The 13,499-nt window shown below is 37.5% G+C and overlaps 1 pseudogene; it reads left to right on the top strand.

Annotated features, from left to right (window-relative positions):
• The window catches only part of LOC114211991 (bis(monoacylglycero)phosphate synthase CLN5-like), a 39,251-nt pseudogene extending 26,922 nt beyond the window's left edge, over window positions 1-12,329 (top strand).
• Window positions 12,330-13,499: the final 1,170 nt, after the last annotated feature.

Here is a 13,499-nt window from a genome sequence, read left to right as displayed (position 1 = left end):
TACATCTTTTGAGTATCTTTGATATGCCAAGCCTGAAGTTATGTACTGGGATCATGAAGACAATTAAGACCAGTCACTCACTTGAGGAGCTGACATTTTATTGAGAGAAATATTTGAGCTAAAAAGTAAAATACAGTATATTGTTGTTCATGCTGTGAGACGGGTGAACACAGAAGTCAAGCACATATGAGGGACCCTTATGAGCATCTCTAACTTTTGGAATCTGTGAGGGAAGCATGATGTATATAGACAAGGGCAGGTATCTTCAACAACAACAACAACAATAGCAACACAGAATCATATTGGAAAGAAAGATGCAGTGATGACTACTGGATAAGTAATAAACCGTAATCAGTAGACAGATGGTTCCTAAGTTAAAAATGGTTGGATGTATGATTTTCTGACTTTATGATGTTGCAAAAGTGATACACATTCAGTAGAAACTGTACTACAAATTCTGAATTTTGAAGAAGATCCTCAGACAACAGCCTGCAAAATATACAGTCAGATCCATTTCAGGGACAATCTACAGATTCAATACAATCCCTATCAAATTCCAATGGCATTTTTCAAAAAAAAAAAAAGAACAATCCTAAAATTTGAATGGAACCACAAAGACCCCAAATAGAAAAAGCAATCTTGAGAAAGAAGAACAAAGCTGGAGGCATCACATTTCCTGATTTCAAGCTACATTACAAAATTTTAGTAATCAAAACAGTATGATATTGACAGAAAAACAGACACATAGATCAACAGAACTGAATAAAGAGCCTAGAAATAAACCTATGCATATATAGTCAATTAATTTGTGACAAAGAAGCCAAGAATATACAAGGGGGAAATGATAGTCTCTTCAAAAAATGGTTGGGACAACTTAACAGCTATAGGCAAAAGAATGAAACTGGATCGCTTTCAAAAATCAACTCAGAATTGATTAAAGATTTAAATTAAAAAAAAATAATAAAACCCAATCTGAAATGGGCAGAACGACTGGATAAACATTTTGCCAAAGAAGATACACAGATGGCCAACAGATACCTGAAAAGGTCCTCAACATCACTAATCACCAGGGAAATGAAAATAGAAAAACCACATTGAGATATCTCCTCATACCTGTCAGGAAGGCTGTCATTCAAAAGGTAAGAAATAACAACTGTTGGTGAGGATGTGGAGAAAAAGGAACAGTTGTGCATTGTTGGTGAGAATGTAAATTGGTGCAGCCACTGTGGAAGGTGGTATGGAGGTTCTTCAAAAAATTAAAAATAGAAATACCATATGACCCAGCAGTTCCACTTTTGTGTTATTCCAAAGAAAACAAAAGTACTAACTTGAAAAGATATATGTGCCCTCGGTGTTCAATGCAGCATTCTTTACAGAAGCTAAAATGTGGAAGCAATGTGTCTACTGATAGATGAATGGATAAAGAAAATGGGGTATATTTATACAATGGAATGTTATTTAGTCATTAACAAGAAGCTATAAAAAATCTTGTCATTTGTAATTGGTGGATGGTCTCTGAGGGAATTATGCTACATGAAATAAGTCAGAGGAAGAAAGACAAATACTATATGAATTCACTTATATGTGGAATTGAAAATAAAGCAGTTTATAGATACAAAGAACAGAAAAGAACAGATTGATGGTTACTGGAGGAGATAGGAGTGGGCAAAATGAGTGAAGGGGGTTAAAAAGTACAAACTTCTAGTTATAAAATAAATAAGTCATGATAGTGTAATGTACAGCATGGTAAAATTATAGCTATGTCTGGTGATAAATGTTAGACTTTTTAAAAAAATATTTATTTATTTATTTGAGAGAGAGAGAGAGAGAGAGAGACAGCACAAGCAGGGGGAGGGGCAGAGAGAGTGGTGAGAGAGAGAACCTCAAGGAGACTCCATGTTGAACATGGAGCCTGATGAGGGGCTGGATCTCACAATCCTGAGTTCGTGACCTGAGCCAAAACCAAGAGTTGGATGTTCAACCCACTGAACCACCCAGGCGCCCCAGATGTTAACTAGACTTCTTGGGTGATCATTTCACAACATGTACAAATATTGAACCATTATGTTGTATATCTGAAATTAATATGTTGTTATGTGTCAGTTATACCTCAATAAAAAGAAACTGACTGCATGCTTCGAAAGTTCTGTTCCATTATTTAAAAAATATTCTACTTAATACTTTGGTTTTCCAAAAGTTTACTTAATGTTCCCATGCTTTTTTTTTTACTTTTTTTATTTTAAACTTTAACTTATCTGGAATTTAATTTTGAATATGATATGCAGTAAGTGGTTAACATTTTCCCTGGATAGAAAGTCATTTCTGTCAGCATAATGGGATTTACATAATGTGTTTTTTGTACTTCTATGTTTCCTCATTTATTCTTCATGCTAGAACAAACCCTACAAATTTATTTTTAAAGGAATTTATTTTCATATGGTTATCAGGTTGTCTATTATTATTAATTCATCACTTTCTAAATGACCCAGAATGATATATATTATTTTTTTCCAACACATTAGTTCATGTTTTGTTCAATAGTACCTACTGGAGTTAGCTAGATCTGAGTCTGAATTTTGACTCTACTCCTCCCTACCTATGTGACCCCTGCAAATTACTTCACTTCTCTTTACTCTATCTTCATTTGTGAAAAGTGTCTAAAATTAAAAATAACTTTTGTTTTGAAGCATTGCTGTGAAGTTTAAATGAGATAAGCATGTAAAGCACTTAGCACAGAGCTCAAATCTTTATTCATTGATAGTCATAACATTATAATTTTGTAATAGTCATCAAAGTTGTATTTGACTTACTTTAATGATATCAATTTAATTAAAATATGAGTGCCTAAATTACTTGTCAGAGTTCCCATTTGGTATCATCAATAGGCTGATGACATGGTATAATTCTCAGCTGGATTTTTAGTACCTCTGGAAGATTTGCAAGACAACAGCCTTGTGATAGCAAGTGTTGAAGCACTCCTCTAAAACGGGGGCTTGAATTTTGAAATTTCTTATTCAGCAGTTAATGAAGCTGTGATTTTTTTGACAATCTGAGAAAATGCACTGTTTTATTGATATGTATATAGGTATATACCAGGCATCCTTTGATCCATTCTTCTGAAATTCGTTTTGTATGTTGGTGAGAGATTTAAGCTTTGAATGTGCAAACATGGAATGAATTCTGACAAGATTTGACCATAGACAAGACGGATTATTGATGAGGAGCTGACTCTGCAAAAGCCACCAGTTTACACAGAGTCTCATGTTATGTAATAAACATATTTTCTTTAATGGGTCATTAAGGTATATATGTATGTCTACATACCTATATAGTTGTTTTTTGAACAATATGGGTTTAAATGCCACAAGTTCACCTGTACATGCATTTTTTCAATAAGTATATTGAAAAAGTTTTTGGAGATTTGTGACAATTTGAAAAACTGGCAGAAAAACCACATAGCCTAAAGATACTGAAAAATTAAGAAAAAGTTATGTATTATTGTAAGAATATAGTGTATAATAAGTTTAACATACATAATCTGTGTTAATGGACTGTTTATGTTATCAGTAAGGCTTCAGGTCGAGAGTAGGCTCTTAGTATTTAGTTACTTTTTGGGGGAGTCAAAAATTATATGTAGATTTTCAACTGCCTGGGGGATTGGCACCCTTAGATCCCAAGTTGTTCAGGGTCAGCTGTATATTTCTATCTCTATCTATTTATCTATCTGTACATTTATATGTATGTTTCTATCTATCCATGTATGTGTGTGTGTGTACATAGTGTATGTGGATAGTTTTGAGGACTTCTTAGTGATATTTGTACATTTTTTTTTATTACCATAGCTTTTTAAAAAATTTTTTATTGTTATGTTAATCACCATACATCATTAGTTTTTGATGTAGTGTTCCATGATTCATTGTTTGTGCATAACACGCAGTGCTCCACGCAGAACGTGCCCTCTTTAATACCCATCACCAGGCTAACCCATCCCCCCAACCCCCTACCCTCTAGAAACCTCAGTTTGTTTTTCAGAGTCCATCGTCTCTCATGGTTCCTCTCCCCCTCCGACTTACTCCCCTTCATTCTTCCCCTCCTGCTATATTCCTCTTCTTTTTTTTTCCTTAACATATGTTGCATTATTTGTTTCAGAAGTACTGATCTGTGATTCAACAGTCTTGCACAATTCGCAGCACTCACCATAGCACATACCCTCCCCAGTGTCTGTCACGCAGCCACTCCATCCCTCCCACCCCCCACCACTCCAGCAACCCTCAGTTGGTTTCCCGAGGTTAAAAATTCCTCATATCAGTGAGGTCATATGATACATGTCTTTCTCTGATGGACTTATTTCACTCAGCATAACACCCTCCAGTTCCATCCATGTTGTTGCAAATGGCAAGATCTCATTCCTTTTGATGGCTGCATAATATTCCATTGTGTATATATACCACCTCTTCTTTATGCATTCATCTGTCGATGGACATCTTGGCTCTTTCCACAGTTTGGCTATTGTGGACATTGCTGCTATAAACATTGGGGTGCACGTACCCCTTCGGATCCCTACATTTGTATCTTTGGGGTAAATACCCAGTAGTGCAATTGCTGTATCGTACGGTAGCTCTATTTTCAACTGTTTGAGGAACCTCCATACTGTTTTCCAGAGTAGTTGCACCAGCTTGCGTTCCCACCAACAGTGTAGGAGGGTTCCCATTTCTCCACATCCCCGCCAACATCTGTCGTTTCCTGACGTTAATTCTAGCCATTCTGACTGGTGTGAGGTGGTATCTCATTGAGGTTTTGATTTGGATTTCCCTGATGACGAGCGATGTTGAACACTTTCTCATGGGTCTGTTGGACATTTGGATGTCTTCTTTGGAAAAATGTCTGTTGATGTCTTCTGCCCATATCTTGATTGGATTATTTGTTCTTTGGGTGTTGAGTTTGATAAGTTCTTTATAGAGTTTGGATACTAGCCCTTTATCTGATATGTCATTTGCAAATATTTTCTCCCATTCTGTCGGTTGTCTTTTGGTTTTGTGGACTGTTTATTTTGCTGTGCAAAAGCTTTTTATCTTGATGAAATCCCAATAGTTCATTTTTGCCCTTGCTTCCCTTGCCTTTGGCGATGTTTCTAGGAAGAAGTTGCTGCGGCTGAGGTCGAAGAGGTCGCTACCCGTGTTCTCCTTTTGGATTTTGATGGACTTCTGTCTCACGTTTAGGTCTTTCAACCATTTGGAGTCTATTTTTGTGTGTGGTGTAAGGAAATGGTCCAGTTTCATACTTCTGCTTGTGGCTGTCCAATTTTCCCAACACCGTTTGTTGAAGAGACTGTCCTTTTCCATTGGACGTTCTTTCCTGCTTTGTCAAAGATGAGTTGACCATAGAATTAAGGGTCCATTTCTGGGGTCTCTATTCTGTTCCATTTGATCTATGTGTCTGTTTTTGTGCCAGTACTATACTGTCTTGATGATGACAGCTTTGTAATAGAGCTGGAAGCCTGGAATTGTGATGCAGCCAGCTTTGCTTTTCTTTTTCAATATTCCTCTGGCTGTTCGGGGTCTCTTCTGGTTCCATACAAATTTTAGGATTATTTGTTCCATTTCTTTGAAAAAAGTCGATGGTATTTTGATGGGGATTGCATTGAATGTGTAGATTGCTCTAGGTAGCATTGACATCTTCACGATGTTTGTTCTTCCAATCCATGAGCATGGAACGTTTTTCCATTTCTTTGTGTCTTCTTCCATTTCTTTCATGAGTATTTTATAGTTTTCTGAGTACAGATCCTTTGCCTCTTTGGTTAAATTTATTCCTAGGTATCTTATGGTTTTGGGTGCAATTGTAAATGGGATCGACTCCTTGATTTGTCTCTCTTCTGTCTTGTTCTTGGTGTATAAGAATGCCACTGATTTTTGTGCATTGATTTTATATCCTGCCACTTTACTGAATTCCTGTATGAGTTCTAGCAGTTTTGGGGTGGAGTCTTTTGGGTTTTCCACATACAGTATCATATCATCTGCAAAGAGTGAGAGTTTGACTTCTTCTTTGCTGATTTGGATGCCTTTGATTTCTTTTTGTTATCTGATTGCTGTGGCTAGGACTTCTAATACTATGTTGAATAGCAGTGGTGATAGTGGACATCCTTGCCGTGTTCCTGACCTTAGGGAAAAAGCTCTCAGCTTTTCCCCATTGAGAATGATATTTGCTGTAGGTTTTTCATAGATGGATTTTATGATATTGAGGTATGTACCCTCTATCCTTATACTCTGAAGAGTTTTGATCAAGAAAGGATGCTGTACTTTGTCAAATGCTTTTTCTGCATCTATTGAGAGGATCATATGACTCTTGTTCTTTCTTTTGTTAATGTGTTGTATCACGTTGATTGATTTGCGGATGTTGAACCAAACTTGCAGCCCAGGGATAAATCCCACTTGGTCATGGTGAATAATCCTTTTAATGTACTGTTGGATCCTATCGGCTAGGATTTTAGTGAGAATTTTTGCATCCATGTTCATCAAGGATATTGGTCTGTAATTCTCCTTTTTGATGGGGTCTTTGTCTAGTTTGGGGATCGAGGGAATAGTGGCTTCATAAAATGAGTTTGTAAGTTTTCCTTCCATTTCTATTTTTTGGAACAGTTTCAGGAAAATAGGTATTAATTCTTCTTGAAATGTCTGATAGAATTCCCCTGGGAAGCCATCTGGCCCTGGGCTTTTGTTTCTTGGGAGATTTTTGATGACTGCTTCAATTTCCTTAGTGGTTATAGGTCTGTTCAGGTTTTCTATTTCTTCCTGGTTCAGTTTTGGTAGTTGATACATCTCTAGGAATGCACCCATTTTTTCCAGGTTATCTAATTTGCTGGCATAGAGTTACTCATAATATGTTCTTATCATTGTTTGCATTTCTTTGGTGTTGGTTGTGATCTTTCCTCTTTCATTTATGATTTTGTTGATTTGGGTCATTTCTCTTTTCTTTTCGATAAGCCTGGCCAGGGGTTTATCAATCTTGTTAATTCTTTCACAGAACCAGCTCCTAGTTTCTTTGATCTGTTCTACTGTTTTTTTGGTTTCTATTTCATTGATTTCTGCTCTGATCTTTATTATTTCTCTTCTCCTGCTGGGTTTAGGCTATTTGCTCTTTTTTCTCTAGCTCCTTTAGGTGTAGGGTTAGGTTGTGTATTTGAGACCTTTCTTGTTTCTTGAGGAAGGCTTGTATTGCTATATACTTTCCTCTCAGGACTGCCTTTGCTGTATCCCAAAGATTTTGAACAGTTGTGTTTTCATTTTCATTGGTTTCCATGAAATTTTTTAATTCTTCTTTAATTTCCTGGTTGACCCATTCATTCTTCAGTAGGATGCTCTTTAGCCTCCATGTATTTGAGTTCTTTCCAACTTTCCTCTTGTGATTGAGTTCTAGTTTCAAAGCACCGTGGTCTGAAAATATGCAAGGAATAATCCCAATCTATTGGTATCGGTTGAGATCTGATTTGTGACCTAGGATGTGATCAGTTCTGGAGAATGTTCCATGGGCACTAGAGAAGAATGTGTATTCCGTTACTTTGGGATGGAGTGTTCTGAATATGTCTGTGAAGTCCATTTGGTCCAGTGTTTCATTTAAAGTCTTTATTTCCTTGTCAATCTTTTGCTTAGATGATCTGTCCATTTCAGTGAGGGGGTGTTAAAGTCCCCCACTATTATTGTATTGTTGTCAATGGGTTTCTTTGCTTTTGTTATTAATTGACTTATAAAAGTGGCTGCTCCCTTGTTAGGGGCATAGATATTTACAATTGTTAGATCTTCTTGTTGGATAGACCCTTTAAGTAGGATATAGTGTCCTTTCTCATCTCTTATTACAGTCTTTGTTTTAAAATCTAATTTGTCTGATATAAGAATTGCCACCCCAGCTTTCTTTTGCTGTCCATTAGCATGGTAAATGGTTTTCCACCCCCTCACTTTCAATCTGGGGGTGTCTTTGGGTCTAAAATGAGTCTCTTGCAGACAGCATATCGATGGGTCTTGTTTTTTAATGCAATCTGCAAGCCTGTGTCTTTTGATTGGGGCATTTAGCCCATTTACATTCAGGGTAACTATTGAAAGATAAAATTTAGTGCCATTGTATTGCCAGTAAGGTGGCTGTGACTGTATATTGTCTGTGTTCCTTTCTAATCTATGCTGCTTTTAGGCTCTCTCTTTGCTTTGAGGACCCCTTTCAATATTTCTTTTAGGGCTGGTTTTGTGTTTTCAAATTCCTTTAGTTTTTGTTTGTCCTGGAAGCTTTTGATCTCTCCTTCTATTTTCAATGACAGCCTAGCTGGATATAGTATTCTTGGCTGCATATTTTTCTCGTTTAGTGCTCTAAAGATATCATGCCAGTCCTTTCTGGCCTGCCAGGTCTCTGTGGATAGGTCTGTTGCCAATCTAATGTTTCTACCATTGTAGGTTACATATTTCTTCTCCCGAGCTGCTTTCAGGATTTTCTCTTTGTCTCTGAGCCTCCTAAGTTTTACTATTAGATGTCGGGGTGTTGACCTATTTTTATTGATTTTGAGAGGGGTTTTCTGTGCCTCCTGGATTCTGATGCCTGTTTCCTTCCCCACATTAGGGAAGTTGTCTGCTATAATTTACACCAATATACCTTCTGCCCCTCTCTCTCTTTCTTCTTCTTCTGGGATCCCAATTATTCTAATGTTGTTTCATCTTATATCGCTTATCTCTCGAATTCTGCCCTCGTGATCCTGTAGTTGTTTATCTCTTTTTCTCAGCCTCTTTATTTTCCATCATTTGGTCTTCTATATCACTGATTCTCTCTTCTGCCTCATTTATCCTAGCAATTAGTGTCCCCATTTTTGATTGCACCTCATTAAATAGCCTTTTTGATTTCGACTTGGTTAGATTTTAGTTCTTTTATTTCTCCAGAAAGGGTTTCTCTAATAACGTCCACACTTTTTTTCAAGCCCAGCTAGTATCTTTAAAGTCATGATTCTGAACTCTAGGTCCGACATCGTACTAATGTCAGTATTGAGTGGGTCCCTGGCAGACAGTACTACCTCTTGTTCTTTTTGCTGAGGTGATTTTTTTCGTCTTGTCATTTTGTCCAGAGGAGAACAGATGAATGAGAGAACAGAATGCTAACAGGTTAACAACGTCCCCAGCAAATATACTCTATACAAATCAGAAAAGACCTGAACCCAGGGGAAAAGAAAGGGAAAGAAAGAAAAAAGAAAGAGAAAAAAAAAGAGAAAGAAAAAGAAAAAGATAAAAACAAACAAAAACAGAACAAAACAACAAAAAAAAAACAGAATATGATCAGATATGATCAGGCTAGTGCAGGGATCAGTGCCACACACTAGATTTTGGGTGTATTTTGGTCTGTTAGAAGAAAGTGCCTCCTAAAATTTTAAAGGAAGAAAGACTTATATGTGTATAAAATAAGGGTTGATACATTGAAGGGATGGAAGCTGAATGTAAAGATGAAACTTATAAAAGGTTTTATAAACGGAATTGATAAGAAGTTGTTTGAAAGAAGAAAGAAGAAGATTTAAAAAAAAGAAAAAAGAATAGAAAAAAAATGGGAGCGACTGTGATCAGGCAGGAGACTAGAACAAAGCCATACACTAGTGATTTAGGGTATAGTTTGATCTGTTAGACGAAACTGTATATCAAAATTTTAAAGAGAGAAGAACTTACATATATATGCCAAAAATAAGGGTAACTACTATGAAGGGATAAAATATGACTCAAAAAATGAAAAATAAAAAATGTTTTTTTAAAAAAGGGATTGATAAGATGTTGGTTGAAAAATGGAAAAAGAGAAATTAAAAAAAAACAGTTAAAAAATTAACTTTGAAAAACTAATGAATCATGGTAAAAAAGCCATGAATTCTATGTGCAGTATTCCCCTAGTGCTGGAGTTCTCCCGTTCTCCTTGATCGGTAAACTTGGTCTTGGCTTGCTGGCTGGTCGTGTTGATTTTCTGGGGGAGGGGCCTGTTGCCATGGTTCCCAAATGTCTTTGCCGGAGGCAGAATTGCCCTGCCCTTGTCCGTCCGGGCTAAGCAAGCTGCTTGGGTTTGCTCTCAGGAGCTTTTGTTCCCTGCAAGCTCTGGCACAGCTTTGGAGGACCAGGGTGAAAATGGTGGCCTCCCACTCTCTGCTCCGAGGAGCTGAGAACTCGGCGCCCCGCTCCTCAGTGCACCCCCAGAGAAAAGCAGTCACTCCCGTCTCCCCGGTCTCTGGCCGCACTCCGTGCTCACCCGGCCTGTGACCGAGCGTTTCTATCTCTGGCACCCGACCCCGTGTGGAGTCTCCAAACCCAGCAGATCCCTGCTGTGCACTCCCATGCCACTCCTCCTGGGGGAGGAAGAGGAGTCTCCCCGGATCTGCCACTTGTTGCGTCCCTTCTAGTAAGTGGTCGCTTCTCTGTTCAGAGAGTTGTTGCTACTCTCTTCTTCGATCTCCTGTTGAGTTCGTAGGTGTTCAGAATGGTTTGATCCCTATTCAGCTGAATTCCTGAGACCAGGCGAAATCCAGGTCTCCTACTCCTCCGCCATCTTGCTCCGCCCTTCAGTGATATTTGTACATTGTGAAAGGTTTCACAGTGGTAAAACTCAATCAAATAGTTTCTGAAAAAGTAGCATTTTCTGTCATTTAATTTTCTTTTTGTTTCCTAATATTTTACAAGCCCCATTATCCTTTTCATGACTTACCTCCTGAGCAGTAAACGATTTATTTTTCTCCTGACTTTTTAGATGGCATTGTCCACAGTGAAAGCACTGGTGTAATTAGTTAGTCTTTAATACGGTCTTTCACTGGAAGCCAATGAACCTAAAAGATTCTAGCAGCAAGGTTTTAGTTATTTTGGGGTATAGTTCTGTTTTTCATCTTGTTTTATTTTGTTTTTGAAGATACTCTAGAGATAATACTCCCTTACACCTTCATTATTTTAATTACTTTTTGGCTTCTTCTCTCTTCCTGGAAATTAAAAGAACAACATGTTATAAAAAAGCTTCTCTTAACCCAGCTTTTTGTATATAACCTTTAGATAATTAAAATTCTAAAGTCTTTCAAGAGATATTGTAATTATACAAGAAGGTGTGATGTCTAAAAGTTTTTTAACCAAGTGGACTCTTTGCTTTCTGATAATTACTTTTGGCAATATTTCTTATTATTTTAGGTCATTGCAAGGTTGAATTGAACCTGTACTGAACCAGTAAACTGTGTACCCAGACTACAATTTTGTCTCACATTAAAGTTTCTTTTCCACACTATAGTTTATTGCAATGTCCGTGACTTTCACAGAAGCTCATATAAGAAGCAGCCTTATGGAGTGCCGCCCCCTCCATCCCCAGCATGGGTCATGTGGTCTCCTATGACCTCACTTACTCCACTCTCCTTTACAAATACTATGATGGTTCACAAGTGTTGTGGGTGAAGTGAAGACACTTTTCCTTCTGTCCAGAACCAGATCCTTATTGTCAAGCTAAATACACATTCTGTCCAACTGGCTTACCTATCCCAGTTACAAAAGGTGATGATGTCATTGAAGTCTTTCGGTTACAAATGGGAATTTAAATATGGGAACCTCCTGGGACACTTGAAAATTATCCATGATGCCATTGGATTCAAGAGTACTTTAACTGGCAAGAACTACACAATGGAATGGTATGAAATTTTCCAACTTGGAAACTGTACATTTCCCCATCTCTGACCTGAAATGAATGCCCCTTTCTGGTGTAATCAAGGAGCTGCCTGCTTTTTTGAAGGAATTGATGATATTCACTGGAGGGAAAATGGGATGTTAGTTCTAGTAGCAACCATAACAGGAAACACATTTAACGAAATGGCCAAGTGGGTAAAGCGGGACAATGAAACAGGTATTTATTACTAGACATGGACTGTCCAAGCCAGCCCAGCAAGAGAGGCGGAGACATGGTTTGAATTCTATGACTGTTCTAAATTCGTGTTAAGGACATATAAGAAGTTGGCTGAACTTGGAGCAGAGTTCAAGAAGATAGAAACCAACTATACGAGAATATTTCTTTACAGTGGAGAACCTACTTATTTGGGAAATGAAACATCCGTTTTGGGGCCAACAGGAAATAAGACTCTTGCTTTAGCCATAAAAAAATTTTATTACCCCTTCAAACCACATTGGTCAACTAAGGAATTTCTCTTCAGTATCTTGCAAATTTCTGATGCAGTGATTATACACAGAGAATTCTATTTGTTTTATAATTTTGAATATTGGTTTTTACCTATGAAATTCCCTTTTATTAAAGTAACTTATGAAGAAATCCCTTTACCTAACAGAAACAAAACACTCTCTGGTTTATAATATTTTAATTCTGCTCTTTCTTTCCTTTTATCACTAGCATATATGTTTTTCACGGGGTGATTTTACATTTGTGGATTTCTTAGGCCTTTCTACCTTGGAGCAGAAATGCATCAGGGCAAAAAAAAAAAAAAAAAAGAGAAATGCACCCGGGCAGAATTACCACATACCATCTCAGGACTATTTTTGGAGAGAAGTTGAAACTTACTGCATTGGTCAAAGTGGGTACATTAGGTGATCTTGGATTCAAACTCCAAGCCTTTCTTAATATGAATTATAGTTCATATCAGATATATAGGATCTTTGGACCCCCCTTTTTTTTTTAATTGTGGATATGTTGTACTAAGATTTTTTTAATACCCTCAGTGACATTTTCATGATGGGAGGTACTTTTTTCTGGTATAGCAGTTATGCATTTTCATTTAAGTACTTTTTGGTGGTTTAGATGGACTTTACAGCTTTTGTAAGTTTTGGGACCAGGTCTAGTAGTTTGATTTTGTTCTGTTCACTTAAAGACCAATCTGGACACCATAGCTGCAGCACTCGTGCTTCTGGATGAGGTAAAAACAGTGTTAAAGAGCTCAAGTTACTAGCTAGCATTTTAGAATTAGCCAGTAACTGGCATTTTGTGATTTAGGCAGCTTAGCGTTTCTGAACCTTACTGTCCTTATATCTAAGATGATTCATCTGTCAGGATTGTTGTAAAGACTGAAGCCGTGTATGTTTGTCATAGGAAAGTTACAGTAAATGGTTGCTATAATGATGAGTCAAAGAACAAAATGCCATCCTCGATCTGGCCTAATGTAGTTTAAATGCCAACCTTTCCTGGGGTTTATAGTAATTCCCTAGACTTTGAGCTGACAGTTGAATGCTTCTGCAATTCTTCAAACACAGGGGACAGAGAAGTATCTGACTGCAGGTGCATCTGGGTGAACAGGCACCCTCTGACTCCTCTACTCTTCTTGAATTCCTTCCACCCAGTTGAGGTGCCAACTCAGAAGAGGGTACACTTCTCAGACAGGGGACAGGTTTTTGTCAAGGATCTCCAAGTAGCTGTGCTTCCATTTAGGGCCATCAAACAAGGTTTCAAGGTCCTTTAAATGTTTGATGATGTCTATTCATGGAAAAAACACCAGTCAGTAAGATGATGAAGCAGAGACAATCTGTTAAATA

The sequence above is a fragment of the Eumetopias jubatus genome, unplaced genomic scaffold, assembly GCF_037043125.1.
Source record: "Eumetopias jubatus isolate StellerSeaLion01/CBP00866 unplaced genomic scaffold, mEumJub1_p1.0 scaffold_3, whole genome shotgun sequence".
NCBI lineage: Eukaryota > Metazoa > Chordata > Mammalia > Carnivora > Otariidae > Eumetopias > Eumetopias jubatus.
Note: the sequence above shows the minus strand (reverse complement) of the source record. Positions and strands in the feature narration are given on the sequence as shown.